The sequence below is a fragment of the Siphateles boraxobius genome, unplaced genomic scaffold, assembly GCF_051911475.1.
Source record: "Siphateles boraxobius isolate OS27281-9 unplaced genomic scaffold, OSU_SipBor_1 187, whole genome shotgun sequence".
Classification (NCBI taxonomy): Eukaryota; Metazoa; Chordata; class Actinopteri; order Cypriniformes; family Leuciscidae; genus Siphateles; species Siphateles boraxobius.
The window spans coordinates 360,764-369,521 of NW_027508796.1; positions in this window are offsets into that span (position 1 = coordinate 360,764).

Below are 8,758 nucleotides of genomic sequence, written 5' to 3' on the forward strand. Positions count from 1 at the left end.
CGTAGGCTACTGGTTTGCGCTTGGCAAAGATGTTCAGATAGCCATTGTTTTTTTTTACAACCATGACAAACTCCTGCTTTCTCATCTTTACTAAGGCTGTAACGATAGACCAAACCTACAATTCGGTTCGTATCATGATTTTTTATTTTAGATTTAAAAAAAAAAAATCCTGTTTTCGGTGCTGATGCAGTGGTGACGCGTTCATATAACAAGGGTGGCGCTCCCAATAAAGTATCTAAAAGCTGCCGCAAATAACCGGCAAAAGTAATGATTATGAATATGTCAAATATAGCAAGGAGAGATTTTAATTGTTTATTACTAAACAAGGTTTTTGTGTCAGTGTGTCGGCTTCAAGATGAAGTTGACGATGCTGACTCACGATCTTCACAGTAACGCGACAGAGAGAAGTGCAGATTTCATACGGATTACATAAGCAGAGAGCAGTCTGTTTTTCGTTTTTAAATGTTCTGTTTAAAACTAGACATCAAGCTTTCTATATTTCTCAAGTCTGTGAGGCAAGTAGGCTACATTATACGCTGAGTTTCGGTTAATTAATGAGACGAGAGTCCAGTTCACACGCCGGCGACTCAGTGTCATGATGATTTATTTTCTATTATATTTACTTCTTATCTCTTAAATCCAGGCAATTGGTTGATGAAACATTAATTAAAATTAAGATACAATTAATAAAAAACGAAATTTACTTTAAAGAAAGGCTTTGTGCTTTCTGAAGTCGCTTTCAGAGCGTTCATGTCCGTAACGGAGAACTGTCACGTACGTAACATTGTTTTTTTCCTCATAAATGCGAACATGAAAAATAAAATAAAAAATAATATTTTATGTTCTGTGGAGGCCGACCCTTCTTCATCCGGTTACTAGCCTACTTTTGCTTTGCGCAGTGTAATTCATAGAATTATTAAAAAATATTTTGCCACCTAAAAGTTAAAGATTTGTTGTGTCACGTCACGTGTATTTCGCTCATATTAAATATAAAACGCATATGTAGACTGATATTTGTCTAATGTCTTGACTCCTTTATTAAGGGGGTATGGATATATAAACAGACATTTTAGTATTAAATGCATTTTCTGATAATTTATAATTCAAGTTTTGACTGCAAATGTCACGTCCATAACGCTGGAATTGCCCAATTTTAAAGAATTTATCCTCAACTAGTTTTTTAGTGTAGGTCTGCGTATTGTATTAGCCTATGTTAACTTCAAATAATCCTAATAGTAACCTAATTTAAAAATGTGGTAGCTCTACGTCTAACACATCACACTCCACTGTTATGGTGGCAATTTCAGTAGATTTACTCACTAATATTGTTTTGGAAACCCAATAAGAATGGAAACTAAAATATGGTATCATCTGCAGTTCTGGCACCTCAGTCCCAATACACTCAACGTACATTCATATCACATGTTAATGCCACGGTAGAGTTACACTCACAGGACACTGCACTTATTCGCAATCACAAAAGTTCATTATTTGCTCGTGCTTTAAAGCTATGCCGGGTAAACATGTCATTGGTGTTCTGTACATGATGCACTTTTTCTGTGCGCGTACTGAAGTGCGCGCGCACTGTCAGGCAGCGCCAAACTGGATTTTTGTTGGGTCAGACCCATGATAGCGATGGGGGACAGAGACCGAGAGAGCTACATAAAGCTACATGGAAAAAATATGCAGCAAACAAGCCACTTTGAAATGTTGCTGTTTTCATGAATACAAAAGTTGGGTGACCCTCCCCCTAGACTAAAAAAATTTGAATGACCCTCCTCTCAACAAAGAATAAAAAAAGACATGACCCTCCCCTATTTTCCTCCGTTGGCCCTTTCCATAAATACCGAACGGTCCCTTACACATTTATGTGTTAAGAAATTCACGTCACTTACCAATTCTAGACAACTAAATCATAAGACAAACTAGTTTTAACATACATTTGTTCTATTTTCCTCTTTGGCTGCACAGTATAATTTAGCATTTCAGGTGGCATGTAACTTTTAAGAATATTAAAGTAGGAATTGATCAAACTAATAAGAGAATTTCAATATACCTTTCATATTCTCATTACCACTCTTAAAGAAAATACTTAAATCTCCACAATCATTCACCAACAAAAAAAGGTCAATTTTGAAAAAAATCATTACAAACCCACATAACCTTCACAAAAGATGTTTGCAGCCTCAGTCATGGTTCACTTTAACTGCAGCATTTTTGCATAATGAAATATTATGCTTAATGTACTTTTGTGTTGCACTGAAGAAAGTCATACAGGTTTAGATTATATTATTCTAAACTAAATTCAGTCCAGTATAAATCTTAAAAAAGAAAAAAAGTTTAGTACAGAAGAATGTGGCGAGCAGGACGAGGCCGAGAGACGTGAGAGAACGGCGCGAGTGTCATTCATTAATAGTCACGCCACCGGCCTCGCGCCATTCTCTCAACGTCCCTCGGCCTCGTCCTGCTCGCCACAAAGAACTAATTACATTTATTCATTTAGTAGAGGGACTCAGTCAAGTCAAGTCACCTTTATTTAGACAGTGCTTTTTACAATACAGATTGTTTCAAAGCAGCTTTACAGTGATAACAGGAAAATAATGTTGTAATAATATTGTTAAATATAAAATTAAATGTCCACAACTCAGAAATTTTGAACATCACAAGCAATGTCACAACAACAGTCATATTACACAATGCCAAGTATAAGATGGATCATTACACAAGCTTTTTTAAATAAGCAAAAAAGAGTATTATGTATTTAATAAATACATAGTAAGTGCCTTCGTTTATGATTGTGAATTAGTTGTGTTTGCAGAAATGGCATGTCTTTTGCTGCCTTCAAGTGCTATTGGAATTATCACAAATACTAGTTTCCTAGTTAAAAAATTAGACATGAATGGCCTCTCAAGTTAAAATGTAAATGCGGTGAGCTAGTAATCATGACTTCAGAAGTAGGAAATGTCCAATAGCACGTGAAGGCAGCATTTATCTGGTTCTTGAAAGTTGTGATGGCCTCGGCAGATCTGTTGCAGTTTCCCAGCTCATTCTATCAGAGAGGAACAGAATAGTGATGATCAACCAGGTGAGGATTTCAGTGACCAGAAATACATGGAAGGAAACCAGACGGACTTCTGGAATGATCCTGGAAGCAGTAACATAAATAGTTTGTTACGGTCAGCAGTGTAAGTGAAGTAGCGGTGTAAGAGTTTTAGCATCAATAAAGCTGACAAATGACAAGTTACTGACAAATCTACAGCACACAAGTGCTAATGTTCCACTTTCATCAGTTAATAAACATGAGCTCATATCAAAAGACCATTGAAAGGGGTTTGAGTGGTCAATAATTAAAATCTTAACTGATCACAAAGATGTGTTTAATGCTCCCCGTGTTAGGGTTAGGTTATTTCAATCACAATGCATTGTGGACAGCCTAATACATGGTCAAAAGTCCCTTTATCAAATATGTTCAAAAGTCCCTTTATCAAATATAGTAAGAAAGTAAGTATGAAGAAAATTTCAACCTACCTTTCATATAAATCCTGACAGAGAAAACGCATGATCACACAATCAGGAGATGCAGGTGAATAAAAAACAGACCAAAACAGTAGATCAAAATAATTTCTTCCTTTTTACATTAAATCTTTCTAAATTTCAACTTCTACAAAAAGTAGAACTTAGTCCGTTGAGCTTAACTACTTTGCAAAATACAATAAAAACCAGCTCAAACATATCACCGAAAGCCACCGAATGCAACAGCATGCTCGTACTAGCTGAAAAACCAGAACTGCATATGGAATTCACTTTTATATCTTTGCTGTGGTGCATCATGGGAGGTGGAAGACACCAAGTGTAGAAGATGAAGGGGGTTTGTTGTTTAAAAATTAAACAGCTTTTCAATTAGCAAATATGTATAAATGGCTGTTAAATAATAATTTGTGGATTAGGTAATGTACAAAACGCTTTTTATATAGAGATTTTTTTGTTTGGTGAATTTAATTCCTGGTTGTTTGTACGTCTGTCGATGGTTGTGCCCATGAGTATAAATGCCCACATGAACTTGCACAGGATTGTCAGTCTGTGATGAAGCTGGAGAGGGAGAAACTGCTGGAGGAGGAGAAACTGCTGGAGGAGGAGAAACTGCTGGAGGAGGAGAAACTGCTGGAGGAGGAGAAACTGCTGGAGGAGGAGAAACTGCTGGAGGAGGAGAAACTGCTGGAGGAGGAGAAACTGCTGGAGGAGGAGAAACTGCTGGAGGAGGAGAAACTGCTGAAGGTTGGAATAGTGAGAGTGGAACATCTGTATATTTTCAGCTTTCACAGTTGGGCTTAAGCCTGGTCTCAGACTTCAATGCATGTTTGTGCTGTTTTAACTGAAAGCAACTTGCACTGTCACATATCATAATGTCAGTAACATTATTCTGTTTCAAGATGCAAACTGGTAATGTTTTTATTCTAATGTATGTTCATGAAAGCTACTTAAAAGTCCTGATTTACCTAAGGCCTGATCCTGGCTTAATCTAACCCTGTCTGTGACCTTTTTCACTTTGCTTAATTTGTTTTGTAGATAATTTACCCTGCCTATATTTGTATTTTTAATGTAAATCTACAACATTCATATTGTTTAATTAACAACCCAATTGGAAGCTTTTTTTTGCAAGTGGAGAGAGCACACAGTATATGGTGTTAAACTGACGTAGAGTGTCAAGAGATTCAAAAGAAACGGTCTAGTATATACTATTTTGACAGTGTATATACATATTTTTTTCATTCTTGCATTTCTTCAGTCTTCGCTGGTGTTGATTAATTGTTTTTCAGATGCTTCGTTGTCACTGGAAATTGGTGAGTAGTTAATTGCTTTTTCATTGTCACTAGAAAAGGGTGAGTAACGTTCAGCTTCATCCCACACAAAGCTCGTAGTGTTTAACCCACAGCTCTTCAGATTTAGTGATTGAATTTGAGCCATTTCTAATAAGGACTGTCTTTGTGTACCTAAAAGTTGTAAAGGGACTTGTTTTATTTTAATCCTAAACATTTGAGTCCTTTGGATCTGTGCAATTTACTGAAGTATTTGAACACTGAATTAAGATCTTATTTGTTCTTATTGAACCATTTAATAGTTTGCCCAGTATGCATTTATGAGCACATGTTTTATTGACTGTCATAAGTTTAATTTCTGTTTAATATTTTAAATGTCTTCATTTAAATGCATAGTTAGTTTTATACAGTGTTGAATCAGAATGGGTTAAATTGTAACACAGACTGAATGCAGTGTTTTAAGAGTATTGCTGTTTTGTCCCCTTTGCATTAATATACCTTCATTTGTTTTTTGAATTGTCTGCCATTTTTATGCTTTTATATGCCCCTTTTCTATTTGTACTGTAAGATTTTGTATACATTTATAATTTGGCTTTTAAATTAATGCCTTGTGGTGTTTGATTTCATTTTAAAGTCTTGTACTTTATGTCCCTTTTAATTGTCCTTTTCTTTGTTTTACTCATGCCATTTAAGCCTTAATTCCCCTTTCCTTTTGTCACTGTACTTATGTAATTCTTATCGTGGCACCTGTGCCCTTATGTGCATTTGTACTAAGGATTTCCTTAGAAAATTTGAATTGTATAAAGCGCTTATTTTAGTATTTGACCATTGGTTTATCAAAGCAGTTTTGATACAATTTGTATTAAATTAGTATGTTTTTTTAAAATTTATATTAACAAAAGTGTATTTTTTCCCCGTCATTTGTGCATTACTGTCAGTTTATGCATTACTGTTCATTTTTGACTGGCTCTTATATAATCCCTTTTTGTCTCCTGTATCCGTGTTACTGTTGTATGCCCTTTCGTTCTTTTCTATTCATGCTGTATGTAATTTATGCACTACTACCTTGTATACTACCATTAGTCTGTTTGTCATCCCCCTTTCTTGCATTTTATGCAAGTTTTTTTTTATTCCCCCCCCCCCCCCCCCCCCCCCCCATTTATCACAATGTTGTTTGTAGGCTTGTTTGGTATTTGGTTTCTTGACCGGTCTTTATTTATACCCAGTACTCATTTGTTTTTGAAGGATATTGTGGCCTTTTCTCTTTTAAACTGCCTTTCTTTGTCCTTTTTATTCATATTGCCTTTTGTCTACCCATCATTTGTGCCCTTATGTCCCAAGGTTTTTTTTTTTACTTCTGATTTGTTCTTTTTCTTTTCCCCTTTATACTCCTTGTATTTATAGTAATACCCTATTTGTTTACCAGTCAAATGTGTTTTTGTCCCTTCAATGTATTTTTTTAAAGCAGCTTGTCCTTTTGTAATTTGTTACTTTGAATTGTTTAATGTTGCATTGACTTTTTGTTTTTGTATGTAAGCACATTTTAGCTAATGTCCAGTTTTGCTTTTATGCCCTCAGTATTTCAATCGGTCTTTTTCGTACAGCATTTATGCATAATTCTATTTCAACTTTTTTTTTTTAATTTTCAAATTTTGTTCTGTCTTAGAATAGCTTAGACAAGTCCATAAAATTCACATGCACAAGTCATTTTTATACTATGCCCTTTCTATTTGTACTGTAAGACTTTTTATGAATGTTTAAACTAATGTTTTTATTTATTACGTGTGCTGTTGATTTTCATTTTAAAGTCTTGCACTTTATGCCCCTTTTACTTGTTCCTTATCTTTGTCTTACTCATGCCCTTTAAGCCTTAATGCTCCTTTCTTTGTCACTGCACTTATGTCCTTTTTATCATGGCACCTGTGCCCTTATGCAAGTTTTGTACTTTGTATTTGACCACTGGGGTTTAAAGCGGTTTTGATAAAATTTTTATTAAAGTGATTTGTGTATATATATATTTTTCTGTCATTTGTGTGGTTTCATCATTACTGTTGTAATTTTTGACTGGCTCTTATATAATTCCTTCTATTTTGACTTTTTTCCCCTCTGTAAACATGTCGCTGTGTTGTATGCCCTTTCTGTTTACTTAGTGTTCATGCTGTATGCCATTGTACCATTTTTGTATGTCATTTATGCACTAGTGTTTTATACTTACACTAGTGTTATACTTCACTTAGTCTGTCAGGCCATATTTTTTATCACAATATTGTTTTTGTTGGTACTTGGTTTCTTGACCTGTCTGTATTGGAACACTGTACTCATGCTGTTTTCAGGGGTAAGTTTTCAGGGGTAAGTTTTCAGGGGTAAGTTTTCAGGGGTAAGTTTTCAGGGGTAAGTTTTCAGGGGTAAGTTTTCAGGGGTAAGTTTTCAGGGGTAAGTTTTCAGGGGTAAGTTTTCAGGGGTAAGTTTTCAGGGGTAAGTTTTCAGGGGTAAGTTTTCAGGGGTAAGTTTTCAGGGGTAAGTTTTCAGGGGTAAGTTTTCAGGGGTAAGTTTTCAGGGGTAAGTTTTCAGGGGTAAGTTTTCAGGGGTAAGTTTTCAGGGGTAAGTTTTCAGGGGTAAGTTTTCAGGGGTAAGTTTTCAGGGGTAAGTTTTCAGGGGTAAGTTTTCAGGGGTAAGTTTTCAGGGGTAAGTTTTCAGGGGTAAGTTTTCAGGGGTAAGTTTTCAGGGGTAAGTTTTCAGGGGTAAGTTTTCAGGGGTAAGTTTTCAGGGGTAAGTTTTCAGGGGTAAGTTTTCAGGGGTAAGTTTTCAGGGGTAAGTTTTCAGGGGTAAGTTTTCAGGGGTAAGTTTTCAGGGGTAAGTTTTCAGGGGTAAGTTTTCAGGGGTAAGTTTTCAGGGGTAAGTTTTCAGGGGTAAGTTTTCAGGGGTAAGTTTTCAGGGGTAAGTTTTCAGGGGTAAGTTTTCAGGGGTAAGTTTTCAGGGGTAAGTTTTCAGGGGTAAGTTTTCAGGGGTAAGGGTTAGGTTAGGTTAGGGTTAGGGTTAGGGTTAGGGTTAGGGTTAGGTTAGGGTTAGGGTTAGGGTTAGGGTTAGGGTGGGTTAGGGTTAGGTTAGGTTAGGTTAGGGTTAGGGTTAGGGTTAGGGTTAGGGTTAGGGTTAGGGTTAGGGTTAGGGTTAGGGTTAGGGTTAGGTTAGGGTTAGGGTTAGGTTAGGGTTAGGGTTAGGGTTAGGGTTAGGGTTAGGGTTAGGGTTAGGGTTAGGTTAGGGTTAGGGTTAGGGTTAGGGTTAGGGTTAGGGTTAGGTTAGTTAGGTTAGGTTAGAGTTAGGTTAGGGTTAGGGTTAGGGTTAGAGTTAGGGTTAGGTTAGGGTTAGGGTTAGAGTTAGGGTTAGGTGGTAGGTTAGGGTTAGGGTTAGGGTTAGGGTTAGGTTAGGTTAGAGTGGTTAGGGTTAGAGTTAGGGTTAGGGTTAGGTTAGGGTTAGGGTTAGGGTTAGGGTTAGGTTAGGGTTAGGGTTAGGTTAGAGTTAGGGTTAGGGTTAGAGTTAGAGTTAGGTTAGGGTTAGGGTTAGGGTTAGGGTTAGGGTTAGGGTTAGGGTTAGGGTTAGGGTTAGGGTTAGGTTAGGGTTAGGTTAGGGTTAGGTTGGGGTTAGGGGGGTTAGGGTTAGGGTTAGGTTAGGGTTAGGGTTAGGGTTAGGGTTAGGGTTAGGGTTAGGTAGGGTTAGGGTTAGGTTAGGTTAGGGTTAGGGTTAGGGTTAGGGTTAGGGTTAGGGTTAGGGTTAGGGTTAGGGTTAGAGTTAGGTTAGGGTTAGGGTTAGAGTTAGGGTTAGGGGTTAGGATTAGGTTAGGGTTAGGGTTAGGGTTAGGGTTAGGGTTAGGGTTAGAGTTAGGGTTAGGGTTAGGGTTAGGGTAAGGGTTAGGGTTAGGGTTAGGGTTAGGGTTAGGGTTAGGG